At 42.0% G+C, this 27,452-nt stretch overlaps 1 protein-coding gene across 1 annotated transcript in view; it reads right to left on the reverse strand.

Moving 5' to 3' along the window:
• Window positions 1–27,452, reverse strand: part of LOC136857790 (uncharacterized) — a 793,681-nt gene that overhangs the window by 461,500 nt on the left and 304,729 nt on the right. Inside the window, exon 3 of the mRNA XM_068225167.1 lies at window positions 5,209–5,255. The gene's annotated coding sequence lies outside the window, so the exon portion shown is untranslated. The remainder of the gene's footprint in view (window positions 1–5,208; window positions 5,256–27,452) is intronic.

Raw genomic sequence — 27,452 nt, forward strand, 5'->3', positions numbered from 1 at the left:
ACCCAGGACTCTTGTGACCAAAGGCCAGCACGCTAACCATTTAGCCATGGAGCTGGACATCTATCAGGAGAGGACGTTTAAAGGTCGACGCGCCGGACATTTGATACCTGTGTTGGACCTTTAAAAATGACACTAAATTTCACACACACACACACACACCCCCCCCGGTGTTCCTTAACTGTGTATGGTTAATTCCTCTCGCTCGGGAACAGAGTACTTGTGTTTATCTTAATACGCATTTCTTCATCTACCCTACAACACATCATACTACCAAGCATCAGACTAACACGCGAATCTGAATACACGTAGGGTTGGTATCACGAAGGGCATCCAGCCGCAAAACTGGGCCCAATCCACCTTGTGTACCTACACTAATAAATCGGTAAAAAGGCCAGGACGAAGAATAAGAAAATTGTGCATGAGGGCACTTGAACTAAGAACCAGCTGCCTGGTGTTTTTCCTATCGGCGAGCTCTGCAGTCGCTACAGAGTTCAATGCACAGAAAGTGTGCACACATCTGTCCTGGTCATGGATGAAAGGCAAGCTTGTTAGCGAGTACCTATCGTAAGAGGAATTTGTGAGATGTGTGCTGCACCGTCATGTGTATTAAATAAATCACGAAGTGTTTTATGGCTCAGTATATGTTCACTACTGCACAATGAGCATTTATTTAGGATTCATATGTCAACTCAGCCCGCCAAGTTCAAACACGATTTTAAGAAAGATTCTCGGGTGAAAAAGTTCCAGGTCGTACAACAATTCAGGATTTTTATAATAAATATCCGGCTACCGGGAGTATTTAGCCTAAGAAATCAGACTGCGTAGAGTTCTCACCAAAGAAGAATTAGGTGAAAATCATCGTTTGGAAAACTTTCGACAAGAAAAATCCTCACGCATTTTTCACAAGTAAGAATGTCTCATAGTTCTGTGTGAAAGGCTAATTAAGTCAAGGCCATATAAATTAAGTAACAAACTCCTTAAAATAGTTGATGATACTGTTGTATGGGTGCTTTACCACCGCTAAACTCGGCCGGCACACGGCGACTATCGCGCTCGCCGAACGAAAAAGAAAAACACCGCGCGGCTCGTTTATAGTTCAAATGCACTCTACATACTATCCCGGGTGGAAAAATAATTCACAATGGTCGTCAAAAGCTGCCTTGAACTGAGATCGATCAGTCCAAACGTGAATTCCTAGTCCTCAAAATGAGATAGTTATTCAATGAGAATCTCCATGCTTATGTTACACCAAGCCAACTGCATGCGAACTATGACATGCACAGTTGTATTATTCGTTGTTAGCTGTTTCATCCAAAAATAAGTTCTTGAAACGAACAATGTAAGTTATTTACTTTCAAATATGGGTGTATGATAGGGAGTGATTGCAACAATAAAGCACGCGCAGGCTTGCTGTGGTAGTGGTCAGCGTTCGTGGTGTGCATCTTCTGCTGTCTGAGTAGGCCAGTTGGTTATTTGTCGAGACTGTCTGTCTTCACGGTTTACGTTAAGGCACGAGGAAATGCCTTTGAGCCAATACTGCTCTTTTGTTGCTGGGAAGAGTTACAACCGGTGATGATCAAACGCCTTCTTTCTGTCTCGTTCAGGCGCTTCTTGTTTCCATCGTAACAACGTTAACACAGTTCTGATCGTATTACCATCGAACTGTTGATATAAAGCACCATCCATTTCCAAGAGATGTTTTCTCAGCAGTGTTCTGATGTTCACACTACTCGACTGTGCCAGGTGGAGGAACTGGCTTTGGTTCGAAATTATAATTTTTTCAAGTGTTTCAGGTAGAAAGTAACAGACGTTTATTTTACATCCATCCATGAGAGCTAATATTCTTTTGTAATAAAAAATGGGCAATTTTCGACGAAGATTAATTCGCAATTAATTCTATAGCAGCCGAGTAGTAGCCACCTTTGGGGAGCAGTAGTAGAGTGCTGAACTCTGAATCACATGATTTTAAGTTCAAATCCAGAAGAAGTAGACTGTTTTTGAGAGGCGGAAAACCATTCAGCATTCCATGTTGTACAATGTCGGCATTAAAACACCTCTGGTGACACATTTGGCACTGACCAGACAAAATTAATTTAAAAACTCACCCATAGGCCACCCAACAGAGCGATTTCTCTAACATCCGACAGTATAAAATAAACCGCTGGAACCGACACCAACAAGAATGGAACCTGAAGAAAAAAAGGAGAAGGAAATGAAAATTCCAGCGCTTTACATTATCACGCCTACACTAGAAAGTTGCTTTACTGATTGTCTGTGCTCCTGATGGACGAAATTGGACACGGAAACGCCTCTATCGTTATATAAAATAAATCCGGCGTGTTAGAAAGTAGCATCTTTATGAGAGAATGTCCGAGAGCACTGTAGAATATTTAATGGTTCTAAAGTAAGTAGTGCTTCATGTTCCTAAATATATTAATTTAAGATATACTAATAAATTCCACAATTAAATCCTAAGAATAAAACCCAGCCTAAGGAGTTAACTAATAAGCAATTAGCACAGCTTGACATCCGGCAGTATGTCACTCTGTTGATCAGTTGTTCTCGTACAGCTCCTGCTACTGAAGAAATGTTAATGCTATCGCGCGGAACCAATATCCTTCCTGTTCGCCATGCCCTAAGTCACGAGCAACATTAGAACAAATGACATCAAAAACAATCGCGTGCATCATGTCAGTAGTCTGTCATGTAACTCCCCTCTCCAGTGGGACTTGGAGCACATCGTGCCACCGGTTCAACGTATGCCTGCTCCCCCTTCCTTCACCTTTGCAGACGAACACTGTGAGGTCACGCCTCTTCATTCTATCAGCCTACAACAGGCCGAGGCTACCATGATCACGAACAACCTCTCTATATGTCACTCTCCTTTGTTGAATAAGCGTAGCCGGGCTGAGTGGCTCAGACGGTTAAGGCGCTGGCCTTCTGACCCCAACTTGGCAGGTCCGATCCTGGCTCAGTCCGGTGGTATTTGAAGGTGCTCAAATACGACAGCCCCGTGTCGGTAGATTTACTGGCACGTAAAAGAACTCCTGCGGGACTAAATTCCGGCACCTCGGCGTCTCCGAAGACCTTAAAAAGTAGTTAGTGGGACGTAAAACAAATAACATTATTATTAATAAGCGTAGTGGCCTTCGCTTCCAATGGTCACAGGTTCGATTACGGCCGGGTCAAGAATTTTAGGTGCGTTTAGTCAATTTCATTGTATCGGAGACAGGTGGGGTGCTGACTTACGAGGAAGTATAGCTGGCCAACCATCGTCCCTTTAAAGGAACTAAAATAATCGTTAAGATGTTTCTGATTAATGTACTGTCGTGGGTGATAAAATTTCTCGATCCCTTTTACTAGAAACCATGTAAACATGTCTGCTTATAATGCTCCCTTTTTTGTTATACCAGAACACGCACACATGTTTGATAGTTCAGATCGGGCGAAAGATCCGTTCGAACATCTCAACATTTTTTGTTTCCCTAAAATGGGACGATGTCTGATGAAATAGCTGTACAGACTGCCCCTTACACATCCGGCGGACTGAAGTAAAGAGCGTTCAACATTGCACAAATGAACAGAAAGTACAACAACTGTAAATAAATTTATGGCGCATTTAATTTCCTTCTGGTCCCAGACCTAAGGATCGTAAAAAAAAAAAAAAAGGCCTTTTTCGCACTGCCATTAGGACTACGTGTTATCAGATGTGCGGAACACAATACAGTGCTCTGTAGTTAACTGTACTGCTATATGCAGTCATTCATTACTCACAATCAAAAGTGAATATGACATAACTCTTGTGTAACTGTTCGTGTGCTAGAATAGGAATGAGAAAGAAGGTGTTGTGGTGACGTAAGGTGATTACCTTTCCCGCCAGAAGATGTGCGGACCATGAGGTAAGAAACTGAAAGACGGTCCTAAGCACCAGTTAATTACCACCGGGGCTGGATGAGAAGATATGGTGATTTTAAACTCTGGTCAGAGAAGTCCAAATACAGCAGAAAATCCACAATTATTAATTCATAGTGACCACTGGCCTACAGTCCAGCAGACACATTTCCCTAAGGTTCTGAGCCTGGCACTGTTTCCACTTGCTCGTGTCAGTCTTCTCGCTTTCATCTTTCCTGTCCGATCTCTCTTGGTTAACCCTTGTTATTTTCCAACCCGGATGGTATCAGTTTTGCAAGACCCAAGGAGTCTTTCATTTTCACGCCCTTCATGTCCCTTAACTCCTTTTTGCCGATACTTTCGTTCTTCCGAGTGTCGGACTTCTTTCACTTTTCCTCTGATTAGTGTTAAGACACAATCGCTGCGCAGCTGTACTTCTTCTTAAAACAATAATCACCACCACCACCTCTTCAGCAGACTCAAAGCATGAAACCCTTCCCATGCACAGCTCAGAGAACTCACTCGGCTGGAACTCTATTACTTCTCCAGAATTTCACGGCATGCCTTCAATCACTTTGAACCATTCTGGTATTCGACCTACCCAGTCGGCTGCGGGCCAGGCTGAACAGAATTCGGACAGATCACGGTATATGCATTGATGCACTCCGTAAGTGGAGCAAGTTGCCATCTGCCGAGGGTTCTCTGAGGGCTTACCATAGTAACCCGGAGATTTTGTCAACGTGACAACAGGAATCAATGGACTAAATACCGAAAATGTGAGGAGTGTGTATCAAGTGTATTTGTTATAGCAACGTCCTATAAATGCCCGCAAGCACAAAAGTCAATGTTTTCCGTTTTGCTTTACATTGCATTTGTTTTAAATCTCACGTGCATTGGCCGGGATTCGAACCACTGCCGCTTTGGTGAGAAGCCAGTGACAAAGCTCACTCGCTTATCACGCTCCTGTTATGTGCTGTCTCTTTCCACCCTATTATCTATAATTTCTATATTTCTGTCTGGTAGTTGGTAGAAGAGCGGCACATCTTTCGAACTATTGAATTGCGTGGCATCATTTGCTCATTGGCGTGCCTAACAAAAACTATGTTGCGTTATGTTGCGTGCAATAGTATTCGTCACGAACAGTCCTACCCCACATTCTGCCCTTCCCTGTTTTAACACCCGTCAAGAACACTTTATAATCTCCTATCACCTGACAACTATGTGAGGAAGGGTCAAATAAAATGAAGAGTCGGAGTTAAATTGTGTAGGAGAGAAATTTTAATTTAAATTCTACCAGAACCTAGCTTGTGTACTCACCTAGTATTCAGTCGTCAGCGTTACCACATCGTGAAAGTCGCCAAAACCTGCAACAAAATAGTAGACGATAAATTACAACTGTTGTACACCACATTAAGGAAGGAAAGATAAACAAAACACAAAAGAGACCAATGTCAAAAAGGATTTAAGGTTTATATTTATGAAAAAGGGAATGTAGCTAATACAGACCTATGCATTTGTTGTATTTTGAATTTAAAGGAAATTATTATTATTTATTTCGTGTGGTTATTGCTAGTCTGGGGCGGCCCTTGTAAGGCAGACCCTCCAATGAGGGTGGCCGGCATATGCTGTGTATAGGAAACTGCATGTTAGTATTGTGTAAAACAGAGTTGTGTGTGGTCGATGAGTTGCAGGGATATTGGGGACAATACAATCACCGAGTCCCCAAGCTAAGGGAATTAACCGTTTAGGAATACAATCCCTAGACCCGGCCCAGAATCGAATCTAGGACCGCAAAGACCGAAGTCGTAGACACTGAACACTCAGGTAGGTCATACGTAAAATTTAACTGAATTCTAAACGTCTATTTCACCGGGTGAGTTGGCCGTGCGCGTAGAGGCGCTCGGCTGTGAGCTTGCATCCGGGAGATAGTGGGTTCGAATCCAACTGTCGGCAGCCCTGAACATGGTTTTCCGTGGTTTCCCATTTTCACACCAGGCAAATGCCGGGGCTGTACCTTAATTAAGGCCACGGCCGCTTCCTTCCAACTCCTACGCCTTTCCTATCCCATCGTCGCCATAAGACCTATCTGTGTCGGTGCGACGTAAAGCCACTAGCAAAAAAAAAAAATTGTCTATTTCCCTTCTCTTTCACTCCGTTATCCGTTTCTTCTTGCTGTCTTGTCCTCTCAACATTCGATCACTGTTAGATAATAATAATAATAATAATAATAATAATAATAATAATAATAATAATAATAATAATAATAATAATAATAATATATGATAAATTACAACTGTTGTACACCACATTAAGGAAGAAAAGATAAACAAAACACAAAAGAGACCAATGTCAAAAAGGATTTAAGGTTTATATATTTATTATTATTATTATTATTATTATTATTATTATTATTATTATTATTTTGCCCACAATGTGGATCTTGAAAGTTTAAGTTATCTAATGGCATATTCCTTTTATTTCTCCAACGTCGCCTTCCCACGTTCACGTGAGGTCAGTGGAGTACCTACTGCCAATTTAAGACTTAGCCGGGATTTTTAAGACCGGATGCTTCTCTTGCGCTTCCAGTGAAAATACCACAAAAAGTTGCCGGGATTCGAACCCACGACTCTCGAGTTTGGAGTCGAGTGGATAGATCACTGTGCCAGCGCGTCCCCAATGTACTGGCCACTCAATCAATCCACTAATGAACTGTGCTATGATTTGATCCCACCAAACGTACAACAGACGACCATCTAGAGCTGTATGACAGTCGCACGGGACTGCCTGGCAACACTAATACAGCAAAGCTGTCAGGAAAATAACCAAAGGGCTGAGATGAAATACACTCCTGTTCATAAAAAACAGAACACCTTGAAAGACTAGAAATAGGAAGTTCATATTCACAGGACATCCTATTTCTAGTCTTTCAAGGTGTTCTGTTTTTTTATGAACATGAGTGTATTATCGTGTTGGTATGCGGTAAACGGCAGGTAGACGGAAGGGGACTAAATACTGTGCATGCAACAGCCAAGGTAGCATAATCTATTATGGCTTGCTGACAGGTGAATCATACAAAAGAGATGATATAGGTGTTCTGTGGATATCTGGCGGCGAGGGGTTTGTGTGTGTGTGTGTGTGGGGGGGGGGGGGGGCGACAAAATCAACGTTCTCCATTTTCCCTGGAAACGATATCCAAGAGGAATAAGACTAACGGCTTAGCGGAGGGGGTAAATTGCCTTCTTACGCAAAAAAAAAAGCGTAAATTTCTTCCTGATTATTTGATCTACGTTACGTAAATTGACTCACTTTACGTAAGAGAACAACAAGCTTCCCGTTTACACATACGCCACTGCAACCACATGTTTCTTAAGACTTAAGACAGTAATACAGGCTTTCGTGTAAAATTAGCACAAATTACTGGCATGGTTAAAAGTGTAGAAACAGTTTCAGTTAGAAAAAGTTTGCTTCATAAACAATATATTAGATACTGACTTCTTAAAACAGGCAGGAACTTATAAAGTCGAGTAATCTGTTTTTGACGAAGTGCATGTATTTTATTTTGAAAAAAAAAAAAAAACTTTGATGTATTCATTTTGTTGACATAGTACAAATATTATCCACTGCTTTACGCTTTAATTGATTTGACCTTTTCGATCGAACACACAAAACACACTGAACGATGCACGTGTATAACTTGGCGTATGGATATAAAAACATCACCTACACGACGTCATTTCGGCAGATGAACAAGTACCGTGTGAGATGGAATCACTGGAGGATTTGGAGACAACATTGTCCTAGGCAAAGGGAAGGCAATTTACGTACATCATATCTAGTAAACAGGAGGCCCAGCTTCTTGGCAGAATGGTCGCTGTAATAGCCTTCGATTTAAAGAACCCCGCATTCGATTCCCGGCAGGATCGGGGATTTTAACTTTGGTTAATTCCTCTAGTTCGGTGCTTTTGGATATTTATGTTCATATTAATATACATCTTTATCTATATACTTTACAAACCATCACAGAAACAACGCTATAGTAAGTACATCCCTCCACATAGAGATGACGTCAGGAGAGGCATCCGGTCGTATAACTGGGCAGAGTCCATACCAAGTGCTCATTTCAACTGGGAAAAGATCAGGAAGAAGAAGCAGTAGTAAAAGAAGAATATATGGTACAAGGGAGGCAATGTGCGTGCGTATGAAAAAAAAGGTAACCAAACCTCCCGGACGCAATTTACATCAACGTCGGCCTAGATAGGTAGAAGTAATAGCGAGTAGCATTAAGAGTGCGAATAAAATAATATAGGAGTGAAAGACAATAGATTAATCCCTATGTTATAACGGCATTGCTCTACGCACATGTGCGCAGAAAGTGCGGCCAAACAGAACAAGTGTCTATACCTGATGACTTCCTTCCACGGGAAGGAGATTCAAAATCCTTGGATAATCCTGCCATTGTTAAGTTACTAAAGCGCAGAGCTGCCCACCTAAAGAGGATCACGTGATCAAAACCTCTCTCTCCTGAGAGCAACTTGAAGATAAATAACTCTCCGTTCAGATTGTGTACTTTTAGCCCCCATTCAAAGGAACAGAAAACACCTCCACGTTCTTTTCGACACCGCTTTTAAAGTTCTAACAGCAACAGTACGAATAAAAGTGTTAAGAGGGAATTTGTGAATACAGTACATGTATAAACTTCGTACAAATTCTAATAATCACAAAATGAACAAGCCTAAAGTATGGGATTAGAGACAATTTTTGTAATAAGAACTGTTAAAATACGGCAGTAATAATACATGTAGTATATGTACAGTATTAGGGATGCAAAAATGAAACATGAAAATATATGGCCGAGTAAGTGGATAGGCGGTTGGAGTCACGTAGCTGTTAGCTTGCGTTCGGGAAATAGTGGGTTCAAACCGCACTGTCGGCAGCCCTGAGTGTGGTTTTTAGTGGTTTCCCATTTTCACACCATGCCTTAAAAAGGGCATGGTCGCTTCCTTCCCACTCCTAGCCCTTTCCTGCCTCATCGTCGCCATAAGACATGTCTGTGTCGGTGCGACGTAAAAGAAATTATTGAAAATATACAAAACAATGTCAACAAAAGATCAGATCTTCTTAAGTTTTTAATTGTTTTATATCTTTCCAAATATGCAGTTATGCCGACCGCTGTTAATTTTCTAACAAAGAACAGATAATAGGCCTATGTGTTGCGTGATTATTATTGTCCTATTCTTACATTCTTATCACAGAAATCTTCGTGTACAATTTCCAATTTTAGGTTTGTCTATCTCGTAAACCAGCTGTTCTCAACCTGGTGCTCTTCAAAAAACGTTTGGTGCTCTCGACTTGCAAGCAAAAAAGTGTTCGCGAGCACGAACACTCCAGAGGTCCTTGTTCAGGGTGAGCAAACATATTTTGTGAAATGAAAGAAATTATGTTTTATTTTCGGTTAAAATTAGACAGACACTTTTCTACAGCAAGTCGCAAAGAACAGCAACATTTCCCAGAACGTGAACAGTCGTTTAAGAAATGAATGGCCGCATGGTATTGTATAAGTTCTTAGCAGGCACACTTAACAACTGAACCCATAGATATAAATAATGTTTGTTGTGGGTATCTACAGAGCTTGTATGGGAGGTGAATTATAATTTGATAATGAAGTCTGAAAATATATCAAATGCAAGATACCATGCGCTCATCCTTTTTTTTTTTTTTTTTCAATTATACACTAGTCTTACCCGTTGCCGTTTGTGAGATTACGTATTTTTTCATGTGTCTTTTGGCACAGGCCAATGAAAACTGTAGCTTCCACCGAAGCCTCGGTCCCATTTATGGCTCTGATTGTATAGAAGCTGCTGAGGTATGGATGATTCTGAGTAATACTAATCCGAGCACTACTACTGCGTATGAATATTATGAGTCATCGAGTCAGCTGTGTTGCAATAACACTTTCTGGCTCAGTAAGGAAAGCAATGGTAAACTACCTCATGTCTCATCCTGCTCAGTACTCTTCATTTTTTCACCGCAATAGGTTTTTGCGTTTTTCGTGCTGCTATTTAATGATAAAACCAGGCTTCGGACAGAGGACCAAAACAGACAGACATACACTAGTCTTGACCGAGCGCAGTCGGACTGTAGTAAAATTGTCCAGCCAATAGAAGATCTTTTGAACAAATCTGATAGACTGTTTGTGTGTAAGATTGTGTAGTATATAAGTTAAACCATTTCAATGTATTCAGTGTGGGCTTCATCAGAAAGATCATTGTTATTCAAGAGAGTAATGTGACTGCTTTTGCGGAACTTATTCCAAATACTGCTGAGTGTTTCTCAGAAAAGACTGGCTAGTTCGGGACGACTTATCTAAGCAATAACGTTCTCTCACTTACGAAATACCCCCAATAGCAAGCACGGCCACAATTAACTGATTCACATCCGCAGGACTGTTTAGATGTAGCTACAAGTGACTTCACCCTGGACATCAATGAAATTCTCAATAGCCTGGCGAGTGCTTTAAAAATGTTTCTTTTTAACTGTTAAAATTTGTACTGAGGTATAATGGGGTAAATCGATATAGGATATAGGATTCAACAAATAAGACGTCCTTAAAATTATGGTAACCTGTATAGTCGAAGAGCAAGACTGGGTGGAACTTATATTAACATGCACGTAGTCAATGTTCTTGGGCTGGGGGTGTACCTGGAGTTAGCGCCGTCAATTTAGTGTGGACAGAAATCCCACACAGCAGTAATCAATATTCGTTACCCACCTACACTAAGCCTTCGTCATCTTCTCCCTGACGTTAATATACCGTGTGCTACTGCTACTACTAAATTGTGTTCATTCATTCCCTGAAGGGGGATGCGTGCCTCTTGGACGGTGACGCCGTCTTTCAGGCCAGGAGATTTGTGGCGGTGATGGAGATGTTTGGGGAAGGTGAGGGGGGCTTGGCGGCCGTGGCCTACACTAGAAACATCCCCGGCATTTGCCTTAGTGCAGGAGAACGGAAAACCGTAGAAAACCATTCTCCATTCTCCGAACAGCCCCTCTCCGTCTCTCGAATGCAGAGATGAGTCACGGACAAGCCGTGGCCACTGGTAAGCCGAAGCCTACTCTGCAATCGCCTTTTTTTGTTTTTTGTTTTTGTTTTTAGAGCGATTACACGAGAGCGAAAACTATGCCCTTTTACTCATCCGTGTCCAAGAAACACCCGATGAGTCGGAAAATCTCCACTCTACTGCGCTGGCGGCTGAGAAACCGATCTGTCATGGAGGCGGTATTTTCCCCCACATGTCAGAAAAGAACAACCCCCCTCCTCATCGCTAAGAATTTTGAATGTTTGAATGTTATTTATGTTTGCGACTAAAAATAAACGTAAGAAATGGGCCTTTTCGGTGATTTGATTTTGATGTCAATTAATGAAATGTGTGTTTTAAATTTGGAATAGGCTACAAAATTGGAGAGGTACCAGTTAAAACAGGTCGTAAGCTAGCCAAGAGCTGCAGAGTTTGAAACGAGTACTGGGCTTCTTGGTCCTTAGGGCCAAGGAGTAGGATGCGTCGGTCGGTAGACTGACTGAGGAGGATTCTAGACTTGGTCATCTTTACTATTTTGTTTACCTGAGATCTAATGAGCGGAATACGAAGTTCGTATCTTTTTATTAGATTTTGTTAGCGCGGCTTTAGTCATCATGCGTAATATTTTATTTTGAAAAGTTTGTAATTTGGAAATATGAGTTTGGGGAATATAGCCCCAGGCCTCACAGCCATACAGCAGGATGGGCCTGACACATGCTAAATAAATGTTTCTCTTAATAGTTGAAGAGATATTTAATACTGTATATAGAAGAGGTGTCAAGGCTTGCAGCCGTGCTGTGGCCCGCTGAAAAGCCTGTTCTCTATTCTTGCTCCAGGACACCATTTTTAAGCCGAGATAGTTGATTTGTTTAGACCAAGACAGCGGGACATTGTTAACAGTAAGATGACCGAGCTCAATAGCTGCAGTCTCTGAAGTGCGGCCAGTATCCAGTATTCCAGAGATAGTGGGTTCGAACCCCACTGTCGGCAGTCCTGAAGATGGTTTTCCGTGGTTTTCCATTTTCACACCAGGCTGTACCTTAATTATGGCCACGGCTGCTTCCTTCCCACTCCTAACCCTTTCCCGTCCCATGGTCGCCATAAGACGTATCTGTGTCAGTGGGACATAAAGCAACTTGTACAAAATAAAATAGTATTATGACCAAATTTAGGCCGGCGCTTGGCCGAGAACTCTACAGTAGGTACACATGGCCGTGTTTTAAACGAGTTTCCACTGTCTTTGATTGGCGTTTCGTCCAGGTCACAGCAAAGCCCCTTACATGGCAACATCACCGAAGACAGCATAGTATTTTTCTCATATGTATCTTGCGAATATTTATGGCCATAAAATTGTGTGCTATCTCAGCGACCATTTTGCTGGACGTAGATCTTGATAGGTGGGGCTATCTTGTGACATAGCATGAGAAGGTTTTGTGCTGGATCAGCTGTCGTATTGTTCGAAGTACATCACGATGCTACACATTTCTTTCGATTTATGGGAACTCTTTATCTTCCCTGTGGTGGAGTGAAAGGATGCATGATCTGTACCCCCTCCCCTCCCCGAACGTCGTTAAGAGACTACAAAGAGGGGGAACAACCGAAGAATCTGTACTCACATTCTCGTCTTCCAAGATGCCATGCTTTCTCGTGTAACGGAGAAGTTTGCATACTTCTTTTTTAATGGTGAATTGTATAATTTATATATAAGTATCAATTGTTTCACTTTCACTAGAAATTAGAATGTGGGTTTATACAACCACTTCTGCGAATCGGATCTATGAATCGAACGTCCATCTAAAAGTGAGAGTCAGATCTGTCAGTGATAGGAATCGCCGGCTGCGGTGTGGAACCATGATTCTTGAGAATAATACGATAGAGTGAAAAAATATACATGACATTCTAGTAAGAATAAAATGGACAAACACAGTTTTAACGCAGAAAATATTTTTTCGGAGAACTATTTGGTCAAAAGCGATAAACAGGCAGTGTCATCAACTGCCGTATAGTGCATGCGTGTGCTCTGCTGTGGTCACTGAAGTGCGGTGTAACTTGTGTGAAAAATAAGCCTATTTTACATATTTTCGTTTATCTATTTGTGCATTATAAACACTGCTAGGGCAAATAATAATGGTCTATTAGAATAAAATAGTAATCATTATAAAGACACTGTAAACAGTTTTGTAAAACAATCACGTGCAAGCTGATAGTTGGTACTTGGGATATGTGAACGTTTCTCTAAATAGGAGTGAGTAAAGTCTGATCATAAAATGTTATAAATAAACATTTCCCTTCATATGATTGTGTCGCTTCATTGTTAATAACAACGAAAAACCTACAACCTGTTTTCCAGTCACTGACCGGGTCAGGGATGGAATGAATGAACCCCCCCCCCCCCCCTTCTTGCGGCGAGGATAGGAAGTGTGCCGGCTGCTGAGGCCTGTCGCACTTCCCTGGGGCAATGATTAATGACTGACAGATGAAATGAAATGATATTGGATAGTGTTGCTGGAATGAAAGATGACAGGGAAACTGGAGTACCCGGAAGAAAAGCTGTCCCGCCTCCAGTTTGTTCAGCACAAATCTCGCATGGAGTGACCGGGATTTGAACCACGGAACCCAGCGGTGAGAGGCCGACGCGCTGCCGCCTGAGCCACGGAGGCTTGTTAATAATAATAATAATAATAATAATAATAATAATAATAATAATAATAACATTGCTTTTTACGTCCCATTAACCACTTTTACGGTTTTCGGAGACTGTGAGGTGCCGGAATGATGTCCCACAGTTCTTTTGCGTGCCAGTAAATCTACCGACACGAGGCTGACGTATTAGGCCACCTTCTAATACTACCGGACTGAGCCAGGATAGAATCAGCAAGTTGGGCTCAGAAGGCCAGTGCACTACCGTCCGAGCTGCTCAGACCGGCGTTTTATTGTTGTATAAAACATATTCTACACAGGTTGCTTTCATGAAAATAATATTTTTTGATACACTGATCCTGTAATATCTTGATAAAATAACCGCAGCAGATTTTCTAACTTTGTAGAGAGGTATTCAAATGAGGTTCATCGACCCACTAGGCTGACTAATATTCCTTTAACTCGAACGCTTTCTATTCCGAGGATACATCCCATACACGAACTGAACTCCGTCCATACAATGTAAACAAATGATTCTGCTTGTCGACGCAAATGGACGTTGCCAACAAATAATGAAAGCGGAGAGACGTGTGGGATGTTCCGGCACAGCTGTGGTAGGACTGGACTAACGATCAATCAGCTGCAGGGATAGTGCAGTATGAGAAAGAAAAAAGGAAGCGAACACGCACTGAAAATATTAGCGCACATAAATCCCAACCCAACTCAGCTGAATATGTCTTGAACGGTACACATCCCATCTATTTATAAGTAGCTCGACGAGCAAGATAATTACATGCTCATCAAGGTCAGGAGGCCGCATCGGGAGAAAGAGCAGACGATCTCCACCTAAGACGCTCCGAGACCGTTCTAAAACATACCTAAAACTATGTAGCAAAATTTTACACAGTTTTGGTTTGTTTACTGCTTAATTCTGTGATTATTTTGAATTTATAAGTATTCTTAAGTGTCAATATTTTGGATGAGATCATGAATTGTTCAATTTTCTTAAAAGCTACTGATATTGCACGCTCATTTAAGACAACTAGAGAGCCCTATATAAGAAATCTAACATACAGTATTTCAAGAATTGCGGGGAATAAGTGCAAAAATACTGAATAACACTTAATCTTCTCACACACAGTCTCCCATGATAGCACAGTCCCAACGTCCTTCATACCTTCTTTCCATGCAGTGATGTCTTGGTAAAAGCATTCACCGTGTTCCTAGCTTACAGCTCCTAAATTTGGTCAAAAGAAATCAATATGAGAAAACGAACAGTGAATTTTCACAGACATTCTACATCCAAGTACATGATAACTATCGTCTATCAACTGCATGCAATTCTCACTTTTACAGTTGCTCAAATACTGTTGCACTGACATTCAAAAAGCATCCCAAGCATCCATCAAGAGTCGTTGCATCTGCAAGTTTTTTTTATTTTCACATACGAATCGGAGGTCCGGTGAACATTCCACCTTTTATTTCTCCTTCAGATAACACGGGGAACATCTGTAATAATAATAATAATAATAATAATAATAATAATAATAATAATAATAATAATAATATTTGCTTTACGTCCCGCTAACTACTTTTACGGTTTTCGGAGACGCCGAGGTGCCGGAATTTAGTCCCACAGGAGTTCTTTTACGTGCCAGTAAATCTACCGACATGAGGCTGACGTATTTGAGCACCTTCAAATACCACCGGACTGAGCCAGGATCGAACCTGCCAAGTTTGGGGTCAGAAGGCCAGCGCCTCCACCGTCTGAGTCAGCCCGGCGAACATTTGTTTGATGAGGCTCAGACCCTCACAGTTGCTATCTAAATATTAGACGCGTTGTTTAAGAAGTCCAAGTTCGATATGGAGTGATGGTAACATAATCTTCATCGTGGACACAGGCAGCTCATTTCTTACGTTGTGTGCACCTGGAACGAGTTCTTTTCTTGTTGGTCATTTTTTCCTGGTGTAATGCTGATCATCCGCTCTGCTATCCCACAGGCAGGGGAAGCAAGAATATTTAGTGTAGCCACCTTGAAGCCCCCAGAAGACATCCCGAACAGTGTTCTTCCTAGGACCTTTTTAATGGGCGCACTCCCTGCCGTTTTTACAGACCACCCGGCTAATATAATCTAGACAGATGCTAGTTACATAATATTAATACATATCTGAGTCGTTGGGTGCTCCAAATTAAAAACAGTTAAACTGCATCAATTGCATGGGAGTTTAAACGTTTAGCTTGACTATCGCGTAGTGTCGTGCTCGAGCGGTGTATGGATTAGCGTAGAATTGCATGCGATCACTCGATTCCGCCTGACGTTACAAACGCGTATGGTACCCCACAGCAACCGAGTGGTAAGCACCGGAGTTACGTAATTACGAACAAGTAGTAAAGTAGAACACCACCCGGCTGATGAAAATTCTTGCGGGCATCGCTGCCGAAGATCTCCCAAAATCTTAAAATCACCACAAACATCCATACGTAAGTTCTTCCAAGAGCGGCTTCCTATTTCTGTGGAGAACGAGCTATTGGTATGAAAGGAAACTTGTTCCCAATGTGTCCCATTTATTTCGTTCATACGGAATCTTAATGTGTTCAAAGAGACCATTAACATCACTACAGAAACAAAGATTTCCGTACATTTGGTACAAGCACGCAAACTCTCCGTGCCTTACATTTTGTTACTTTGCAGGATTTATTGAACAAGTTATATTACTTACGACGAGATGCAAGGAGTTCAGCGTTTGATTTGGTTATTTCCAACTCCCTAGCAAGGTCACCCAATTTCGGCTGAGTAAAGAGCTGTCGTTCCAAATTGCTCTCATCACTGAAACGGACATCACTGTCGTTACTTAAATTCTTCTCTAATTTATTTTCACTAGTAGTCTCTTTAGGCGGTGATGGAATTGGCAGCTCCTCACAATGTGGTACTGGAGCAGTACATGACTGAATGCTAGGATATGAAATATTTTTTTCTATTCTTGGTAATTTTGTAATGTGTAATATCCACCATTCAAACAACAGTTGTCGTGATGATTTGTAAGCCGTCGCCATATCCAGGGAATTGCAAAAAATGGCAAACACTCTCTTGATCCACGAAGCCAACCCTCTAAAGTACCCCGGCAGCTGCTCTATGTTGGTCTTGAACATGCACACCGAAAAAAGCGCAGTACGCCTCAAAGAACTTTGTGCCGGATACAATTTTATTTTTCACTTGTTTAGATCCAATGTAATGTCCGCAAACATAACAAAACGTGTCTGCTAGCAATTTACAGCTTCTAGATGTTCACATTTTACGTTACAAGACAACAGTCAACCCTTCCAGCTTTATATTAACCAGGTTGGAACATTACATTAGAGCAATCTACTGATGATCATTATGAACAACTACGATTGCCAGAAAAAGTGGTAAATTTACAATTTTTCTAAAACAGCTAAAACAAAGAACAGTATGGATATCCGAAAAAAAAGAACCGAACGGAATATTCGCGTTTATCACGTTCCTTTTACACAATGAACAGAAACAAATAAACAATTTTTGTTACGTAGCGTTCTCCTTTATTCAAAGTGAATGGTTAATAATAATTATACATATTACAATTTGCTTTACGTCGTACCGACACAGATAGGTCTTATGGCGACGATGGGATAGGAAAGGGCTAGGAGTGGGAAGGAAGCGGCCGTGGCCTTGATACGGTACAGCCTGTACATTTGCCTGGTGTGAAAATGGCTTTTGGTGCCGGGAGTGTCCGAGGACAACTTCGGCTTGCCAGTTGCAGGTCTTTTGATTTGACTCCCGTAGGCGACCTGCGCATCGTGGTGAGGATGAAATGATGACGATGACACATACACCCAGCCCCCTTGCCAGTGAAATTAACCAATTATGGTTAAAATTCCCGACCTTGCCGGGAATCGAACCCGGGACCCCTGTGACCAAACCATTTAGCCATGGAGCCATGATCCTGGGTGACTCCAGCGACGCCAGAAGTATCTGGGATAATTTGAAGAAAGTTGTTGGATATCCGCAGAAAGCACTAAGCTACATATTATTTGATTAAAATTTATCAACAATAGCATTATCCTGACAGACTTGCCGTTACCGGGCGAGCTGGCTGTGCGCTTGGGAGCGCTATGAGCTTGCATCCGGGAGATAGTAGGTTCCAACCCTTGAAGCCCTGAAGATGGTTTTCCATGGTTTCCCCACTTTTACACCAGGCAAATGCTGGGCTGTACCTTACTTAAGGCCACGGCTGCTTCCTTCCCATTTCTAGGCCTTTCCTGTCCCATCGTCGCCATAAGACCTATCTGTGTCGGTACGACGTAAAGCAACTAGCAAAAAAAAAAAAAAAAAAAAATACCACCACTTTCCTTGCAAGAGAAATATACTGTCGTATAAAGTATTAAAGAATAAATAAACTGCCCGCTTACGTTCGACTTCCGAATATCTCCTTTAAAAAAGTCAATAGCGTAACTCTTTTAACTGGCTATAATCCTGAAACTGTTGCAAACGCTCCCAAATGAGATGCCATGGTATAATCCTTCCAGAAGACTCGTAACTTTTGCTCCTCCTTGTAACGTCGTAATTTTGAAATGCAAAAAGGGAAAATGTACTACGTAAGTGATTTTGACCATACTGGTAGCATGTAGCTTACTAATGAAATAGGCGAGAAACGTTGATGGACGATGGATGGAGTATTTATGGGAGAAGACTTCGCTGAAGTGCGGCCAGTATCCAGTAATTGGGAGATAGTGGGTTCGAGCCACACCATTGCGTGTTTCTGTGGTGGTTGGTAGTGAGGCGTGTTGTCTAAATATGAAGAGGAAAGTGTTGGGATAAACACAAACAACCCAGACTCCGTGCCAGAAGAATGAAGAACTCGATTAAAATCCCCGAGCTAGCCGGGAATCGAACCCGCGCGAAGGCCTCAATGTTGATCATTCAGCCAAGGAATCGGACATGTATTCACAACATTATTATTATTATTATTATTATTATTATTATTATTATTATTATTATTAATAACCGTGAGTGTAAATACAGTTTTACACGACTATATCCTATAGTTATGAACTACTGAACAACCACTGTTTCAAGAAGATGAACAACAGAGACGTGACATAACAGTTCGAAAAATTTCATTTGTATGATTACCATTTGAGCCGCATTCGACCTGGGGAGAAACAAGTAACATCATCCCCGTCTGCTCAGGGCGTTGAATGTGTGTTCAGCTGAGATACTGAACCTAGAACTTCCCAAGCACTACATCATGACGTAGTTATTGTGCAGGATTTCAGGTCCTACAGATACTACGCTGCCTTCTCTCAGTCGAGTGGAACGAAGTCCACAACAGCGATATCAGAGAAACAGCGACTGGATGACCTTGAGTTCAAGCGCGTGCATTGTAGTCTAATCGCAAACATAAATATCGTCGCTGCACCTAAAAGAACCGCTGCGTGATATTATGTTAGCTTGGAGCTCTTAACTCAGTCATCTACGGCTCAGAGTTGCACGAACTATACGAATTTTCGTTGCAAGTGATACATGTGTTGCGGGTCAGTGTTTCTCCTCTCAACATTGTCACATAACTGTATTTCAAAGCGCAAGGTCAATATGCTTCCGCAGTAGCCTACATCTGAGAACAGAAAACAAGCAGGCTTGTAATAATAATAATAATAATAATAATTTTTTTTTGCTAGCTGCTTTACGTCGCACCGACACAGATAGGTCTTATGGCGACGATGGGACAGGGAAGGGCTAGGAGTGGGAAGGAAGCGGCCGTGGCCTTACAGCCCCAGCATTTGCCTAGTGTGAAAATGGGAAACCACGGAAAACCATCTTCAGGGCTGCCGACAGTGGGGTTCGAACCTACTATCTCCCGAATACTGGACACTGGCCGCACTTAAGCGACTGCAGCTATCGAGCTCGGTAATAATAATAATAATAATAATAATAATAATAATAATAATAATAATAATAATAATCATATGGGTTTAACGTCCCACTAACTAGTTTTACAGTTCTTCGGAGACGCCAAGGTGCCGGAATGTAGTCTTGCAGGAGTTCTTTTACGTACCAGTAAATTTACCGACACGAGGCTGACGTATCTGAGCACCTTCGAATACTACCGGACTTACTAAGTTTGAGTCAGAAGGCCAGCGCCTCAACCGTCTGAGCCACTCAGCCCGGTACACTTGTAGTTTCACACGACTGCTGATATCGTGATCATAGCCGCAGGACCTCTAGATTTACGTGAAATCCGAACCACAGTGACATCACATAAGTGCATTGGCCGTGATCGAGCTGGGGCCGCCTTGGTAAGAAGCCAGTCGGTTATCACGCCCCTGGTTAAAAACAACGCAGAGAACGCAAGGATTTACACACAAAGCCTGTTAAAATGTAGCCTTATAGGCTACTAACTGTACATAAAATAGCAAACTATTTGCCGTTTCCCACGTATTTTTTGAATATAAGTTCATTCAAATTTCAAGTACGGGAGTCCGGCTACTTGGGTGTAGTGTCCTTCGGATCACAAGTGCCGGGTTCGATTTCCGGCCAGATCGGGGAATTTAGCAGAGTCTGTTTAATACCTCTAAATCGGAAACTAGATGTTTGTGCCTGTTCCAAGACACCAACAGAAACACGGAATACTGAACACACAGCGTTGGCGTCAGGAAAGTCATCTGGTGTTAAACAGGGCCAAATTTCACAGGTGACATAGTTTGCAACCCCATCAGGCAGAATCAGAAGAAAAGTACCAAAACCAAACCCCATGGTACTACAGCCCTTGAAGGGCCTTGGCCTACCAAGCGACCACTGCTCAGCCCGAAGGCCTGCAGATTACGTGGTGTCAGCACGACGAATCCTCTAGGCCGTTATTCTTAGCTTTCTAGACCGGGGACGCCATCTCACCGTCAGATAGCTCCTCAATTCTAATCATGTAGGCTGAGTGGGCCTCAACCCAGCCCTCAGGTCCAGGTAAAAATCCATGACCTGGCCGGGAATCGAACCCGGGGCCTCCGGGTAAGAGGCAGGAACGCTACCCCTACACCACGGGGCCGGCTCAGAAGAAAAGTACGGAATTCGTAAAAATATAATAAGATGACACCGATTGGCTTCTTCTGGGGATCACTGGTTCAGTGTCGGCCTGCGGATGCCAAGAACGCGGGTTCAAACCTGGCGGATGTAGTCGGGTTTTGCAAGGCCGAAAGAAGTCCATTCGGCACTCTTAAGGCGTACGATATAGGCAGGTAAAATATCTCTGGTGACATATTTGGTGTTTTCCCCTCAAAGTTGGTTGTAGATCGCCCGACAGAGAACCGTGTCTCTGTCGTCTGGAGAGTAAAACGGAACGCGAAAATACAGACAGCCTACATTACACCTAATCAAAATGCCCGCACACGGTAGATGAGGCCACATGATGATTATTATTAATTATTATTAATAAATAATAATACGGACTTCATCACTGTCTTTGATGGTAAATAAGCGGTTTAAGTCGATTTTGATTTAGCTTTAACTCTAATGTTGGTAACAGGCCTTATCCTCGTTAGGAAACGGTACGGTGGCACAATCTACAGGAGGTTAACAACAGCGGATGGCTAGGTTGCTTTCTGACTTCCATCGAGTTTGTGACATTTGCACGGAGATGAATGTTAGTGACTGTAGCACAGAATGATCATTGTCGTGGAGAATCCGAAATTTAGATGACTAGGACAATGACACATGCACGAGAGGTGGAGGGGTGTCTTATTGGGGTTAATGGGAAAATCCTTTCGACTACGGAACCGCCAAATAAAAGGGGAACAGTAGGTAAAAATTTCACTTAATGTTACTGCTTGCTCACTATTAACTAACTTAACCTTATCGTATTCACAAAGACGCACACACGAGATGCTGTCAGTTGTGTGGACTGTTGTATTTACAAATTATTAGTTGCACATCAAATGAACCGCCATCGTGAACTCAATCGACTGCACATTAGCACGTCAACCAACTACAGAACACTTGCACCAACACAACATGAGTTCACATAGCCCTACTTAACTCGACCAAAGTCTTTCACTAACAACTCAACTCCCAAGACGGTCCTTTATGTACTATGCCCGGCCAGGCTTCCAGAAAAGTATGACAACATGCTTTCTCGTATCTTCGAGTCTCCAATAACCTATATACAAATGAATAGAACATTCTGTAAAACTCGAGTGACAAAGATGCGTTGTTCTAGACTCTTACCTTGTGCTGCACAACATTACATCAGGTTTATAATCATATTTACAGGTGATAATAAATTATATGTTACTAATTACGTGTTCTTACATTAAATAAAGTTGTATTAATAAACATACAGCAGAAGTATCGTGACATAACCTCACATGTACTGTTACACAAAACAGATCATACAACACATAAATAATAAATAATATACCAAATAAAGTCCGTGCTGAAAACCTGTCGTACATAACTACGTAGATAATAATAATAATAATAATAATAATAATAATAATAATAATAATAATCGACGTAAAACTTCATAAATCAAAATACCATAGCCACACCTCACAAGTCATAATCATAATACCACCACCTACTAATCGAGATCGATATTTTCACTATTTACCCATGGGTTTCGAGAATTGTTTCCAAGTTGTACTAGTCCATTACACACTTTCGTCAACCTAATATAATGTAGATTTCAAGGATTCTACATAATAATTTGTGGTTCAATACACGAGAGAAAGATGACAATCTGAGACTTGTAATGATAAAAACTATTACATAGCTCCCCTGCTTTAAACAGAGCATTCAAATATATGGTATTTACACTGCCCCTCGATATTCCGGGCAAGTGTCGCAACCCGATCTGTCACTCTGCCAAGGTTGCTGGTACTCTGTAGTTGCTGGGTATGGAGCTTGTTCCGTGCAAGTGTTCCGAACCCCTTCTAAGAGTCCAGTTAGTTTCAGTTCACATAGTGACAAGTATGTGTGTGTATTTTCCCGCTTGTTCTCTATGTTTTTATCCTGTAATCACATGTACTTGCTGTCCAACCTCCAACTTGCGCGACGGTTATGTTCTAACACACTCAGAGAAAATCAACGAACTCCTTCCCCAATAGCAATACAGTCTTTCAGCCATAGCTGGAATGAAGACAACGAACAGGCTCACTAATCCGCTTGTGCAACGTAGAGTTCAAAACAGGGTCAATGGCAGAGGCATACCATCTTCTGCCTAAAGCCGCGCCCACCACAACCAACAGGTTTCATTTTTGTGCTCCGTGCAAGTAAGGGCAGGAAATAATTATCTACGCTATCTTAATTTAGTTACCAACAATAAAAGCACACACAGTTAACATCATACCTCTCGTTTGTTCTTTTTACTTCGAGCTTTAAGTTAAGAACTACAATGCCATGGCATGGGAACGAAGCAAGGACCTATTCGTATCCGACTTCTGTGCTACCGATAAGCAGAGAAGCCGTTGTATAATCGACCCAATTGTCAAATTCAAGACTGATGTGACAGCCAGTAAAAGTCAGCAAGATATATATATTTGCTTTACGGACCCACACAGAAAGGTCTCATGGCGACGATGGGATAGGAAAGGCCTAGGAATGGGAAGGAAGCGGCCGTGGCCTTAATTAAGGTACAGCCCGGTGTGCCTGGTGTGAAAATGGGAAACCACGGAAAACCATCTTCAGGGCTGCCGACAGTGGGGTTCGAATCCACTATCTCCCGATTACTGAATACTGGTCGCACCTAAGGGTCGTATTCATGAACGAGACTTTGACTTCGACTTACGTAAGTTTACTTAGTTGAGTTTCGTGGAAGTCTGTTTCATAGACGCAACTTTTACAAAGTAGACTCTGGCGTAAGTAGACTTTGGTAAGTTACGATGTGAAGAATTAGATATGAAGTTGGCAATGAAAACAATGGAAGAGCACTGTAGCATCTCCCATCACTCAATGTTTTTTCTTAATAAAGGGGCAGAAGAAGAAGAAATTCAGCTGTTTCCTGCGTTATAGATCGCGTTATAGACTCTAAACTCAATCCAATCCAGTTAATTTTTATTTCTCGACGATGGATGGAAACAAAATTGCCAGCCTTCAACAACTATGAAAGGGAGGTGTTACTAGAACTAGTGAAAGAGAAGAAAGGTAGCCTATAGTTGAAGTCGAAATCAATAAACTTCATCTCGTGGTTGACTATGCCCTGACAATTGAAACTAAAAATCCCTTTCCTATTACGGAATACCTCAGCATGGTTGCCACCTGGACTTATTATTGGTATATGGGTGCAATCTATAGCTCCAACCACTCCAGGGAAACGGGATCTTTCATACACACGTCGCGCATTATTTCGACATTCAGCTTCATTTGGGAACGAAACAAACTGTGGTCTCTTTCGGGCAGTCAGGATCGAAGTCAGGATGGAAGTGTGAAAGGCTATTGTATTTACCATAAGAATGCATTAATCTGTACTGATCATCCCTTAACCTAACTAGATAACACGATGAGTAGAAAGTGCAAAAACTGTGCGCTATAGTAACAATAATTTTACTCTTACTTGTAGCATAATATCTTAACGACTGGGCGATTTGTCCGTGCAGTTAGGGGCGCGCGGCTGTGAGCTTGCATCCGGGACATAGTAGGTTCGAACCCCACTGTTGGCAGCCCTGAAGATTGTTTCCCGTGGTTTCCCATTTTCAAACCAGGGAAATGCTGGAGGGCTGCACCTTTATTAAGGCCACGGCAGCTTCCTACCCATTCCTTGGTCTTTCCTATCCCATCGTCGCCATAAGACATCTGTATCGATGTGACGTAAAGCAAATAGCAAAAAAAAATCTTAACGAAATTAGCAACTGTATCATTGGAGGTATGAGTGATCCTCGATTATTATGTTTCTGTAATTCGTCTTCAAACATCGTTAGTACATCTAATACTGTACGTTGGTCGAATCTATATCGTTTTCTGAACTCATTTTCTGTATAAAATTGAACTGGGTTCCGTGCATCTCTTATAATACGCCGAGGATTAGGCACAACGTACTGAATAATTTCCTGGATCTCTTCAACTTCGTCTACAAAATTAACTACATCAGCAATATATCTGCCATTTTATTATTTTTCTGATCTCAGAGTCTACTTAAGTACGGAACATCGGCGACTTGGAAGTAAGTCGCCATCTAAGTTTACTTACCTCCAAGTAGCGATCATGAAATGGAAATGGCGACTTACCGCCTCCTAAGTCTAAGTCTAAGTCAAAGTCTCGTTCATGAATACGACCCTAAGCGACTGCAGCTATCGAGCTTGGTCAAGAATCCTGAAGTCGTGGGACTCACGGTCGAAGCCAGAGGCACGATTAGTTCACTTCTACAACAGGCTCAAAAATCAACAAAGACGTCATCCACGCCGTAACCCTCACAGTAATGAAGGGATCAATCACGATATTGAGACATCATGTGGAGGGACGTATTCACTATTGCGTGTTTCTGTGGTGGTTTTTACTATGGGATGCTGTGCAGTTAAAGATGTGTATTAAGACAAACATCCAGTTAACTATACGCAGTTAAAATCCCCGACCCGGCCGAGAATCGAACCCGGGACCCAATGAACGAAGGCCACTACGCTAACCATTCGACAATAATGAGCCGGACCACTGCTATCTCACATTCACCGTCAGATAGCTCCTCGACTGTAAACACAAAGGCTGAGTGGATCTCGAACAAGCCCTCAAATCCAGGTAAAATATCTGACCTGGTCGGGAATCGAACCCGGGGCCTCAGGATAAAAGGGAGGCACGCTATCCGTACACCCTCATTAGTGTATACAGAATTATAAGAAGGCAATTCTTTCGGCGCTGACTGAACTATTTTGTTACAGAGTGTAAATATATCGTCTGTAGCATTTCTCTCCGCAAGAGCACTAGGGTAATTAATTGGCTTTGGACCTTATCCATACCATGCTTATGAACCAGTGGTTTCTAAGGACATCACTATTACTTCTCACTGTATCAATTTTTTCATTACATTTTCGAAACGTAGGTACGACTGCATTTCACTTCACCATTTTTCAGTTCACTATCACAATAAAATTTAAAACCATAAACTGATTAAATCTTTGCCTCGTTGACTTACACCAAGCACAATACAGGAAGAGAGCGACTCGAATAGCCAACCTCAGATAATCGGGAGAATGGCTAATAATAATAAGAAGAATAAGAATGAGTACGTGGAGACCAATCCGAAGAGTGTTACTCTACCAGTTAATGACGAAGATCTTACAGGAACCTACATCCTTCAGATAGTCTACTTGGGATTCCGTTTACTGAGAGAAATTTCAGCCATACATTCCGTCCTTAGCTATGGAATTCGTCGTTCGTAGGATCCTCATCATTTCTTACAGTGCGCCCTTCAGAAGCTTCAACATACGCGTTGGGACGTTATAAAAAAACAGTAGTCTATGTCTCTGACAGTTCGAATTTAACCAACATGGCCCAGGAAACAGCCGGTATCGTAGTTCAGCTGACGAAAGAAGCCACAAAAAAATATACATAGTTTCTACTATCACATTCAGACGTCTTGTCCACAATCGAACAGTAGGCGCACAAAGAATGATCCTATTTGAACACGATGCAACTCGGGAGAGGAATACCACACTGTTTCTTTCAGGCTCTGCCCATTCTTATATGCAGGTCAGCTTCATATTTCGCCTTATCTTTTATCGTTCCTCCAACATGAACATGTCAATAGAATTATATACATACTTAAATTTTCCGTGCGTACAGAAGGCTTCACCGCGTTGCTTTTATCATCGATCCACTATGCACATGTATTTATTGACAATTCCATTTTTTTTTTACGAATATATCATTTGTTTCTCTTTCTATCCAGCAGAAAGCAGAGAAATCCATTAATAATCCATAATGCATGTGCTATCTGTCTCTGCCACCAGAACGCGAAGAAATCGAATGATTTAAAATCAACTACTAAGAAAACTGCTGTATTTCGAAAGTTGGAGAAAATATTATTGGGAGCAAGTACTATTGGTAGTAGAAGCCCTGATGTTACTGCATTGCCCCAGTAGAGACCGGGTCGCTGTCCAGTTTCCTGATACGGGGCCGGGGATGAGGTGAGATGAAATTAAATAGCACATTTTTACGGCCGATGTCCTTCCTAACGCCAATCTCAGTCGAGGAGCTAATGAAGAGGACTTTTTTTTTTTTTTGCAAGATGCTTTACGTCGCACCGACACAGACAGGTATTATGGCGACAATGGGACAGGAAGAAGCTAGGAGAGGGAAGGAAGCAGCCGTGGCCTTAATTAAGGTACAGCCCTAGCATTTGCCTGGTGTGAAAATGGGAAGACACCGGAAAGCATCTTCAGGGATGCCGACAGTGGGGTTCGAACCCACTATCTCCCGAATACTGGATGAAATTACTTTTTTTTTTTTTTTTGCTAGGGGCTTTACGTCGCACCGACACAGATAGGTCTTATGGCGACGATGGGATAGGAAAGGCCTAGGAGTTGGAAGGAAGTGGCCGTGGCCTTAATTAAGGTACAGCCCCAGCATTTGCCTGGTGTGAAAATGGGAAACCACGGAAAACCATCTTCAGGGCTGCCGATAGTGGGATTCGAACCTACTATCTCCCGGATGCAAGCTCACAGCCGCGCGCCTCTACGCGCACGGCCAACTCGCCCGGTGATGAAATTACTAATGGTGAATGAAATTTGATAAGAAGGAGGGAGGAATCGGCTGTAAACTATGAAAAGGAACTGTCCCGACATTCTGCTGTAAGTGAAAATAGGAAACAACAGAAAACCATTCTTAGGGCAGACGAAGGTGAGGTTCG

This window comes from Anabrus simplex, chromosome 1 (genome assembly GCF_040414725.1).
Source record: "Anabrus simplex isolate iqAnaSimp1 chromosome 1, ASM4041472v1, whole genome shotgun sequence".
Taxonomy (NCBI): Eukaryota; Metazoa; Arthropoda; class Insecta; order Orthoptera; family Tettigoniidae; genus Anabrus; species Anabrus simplex.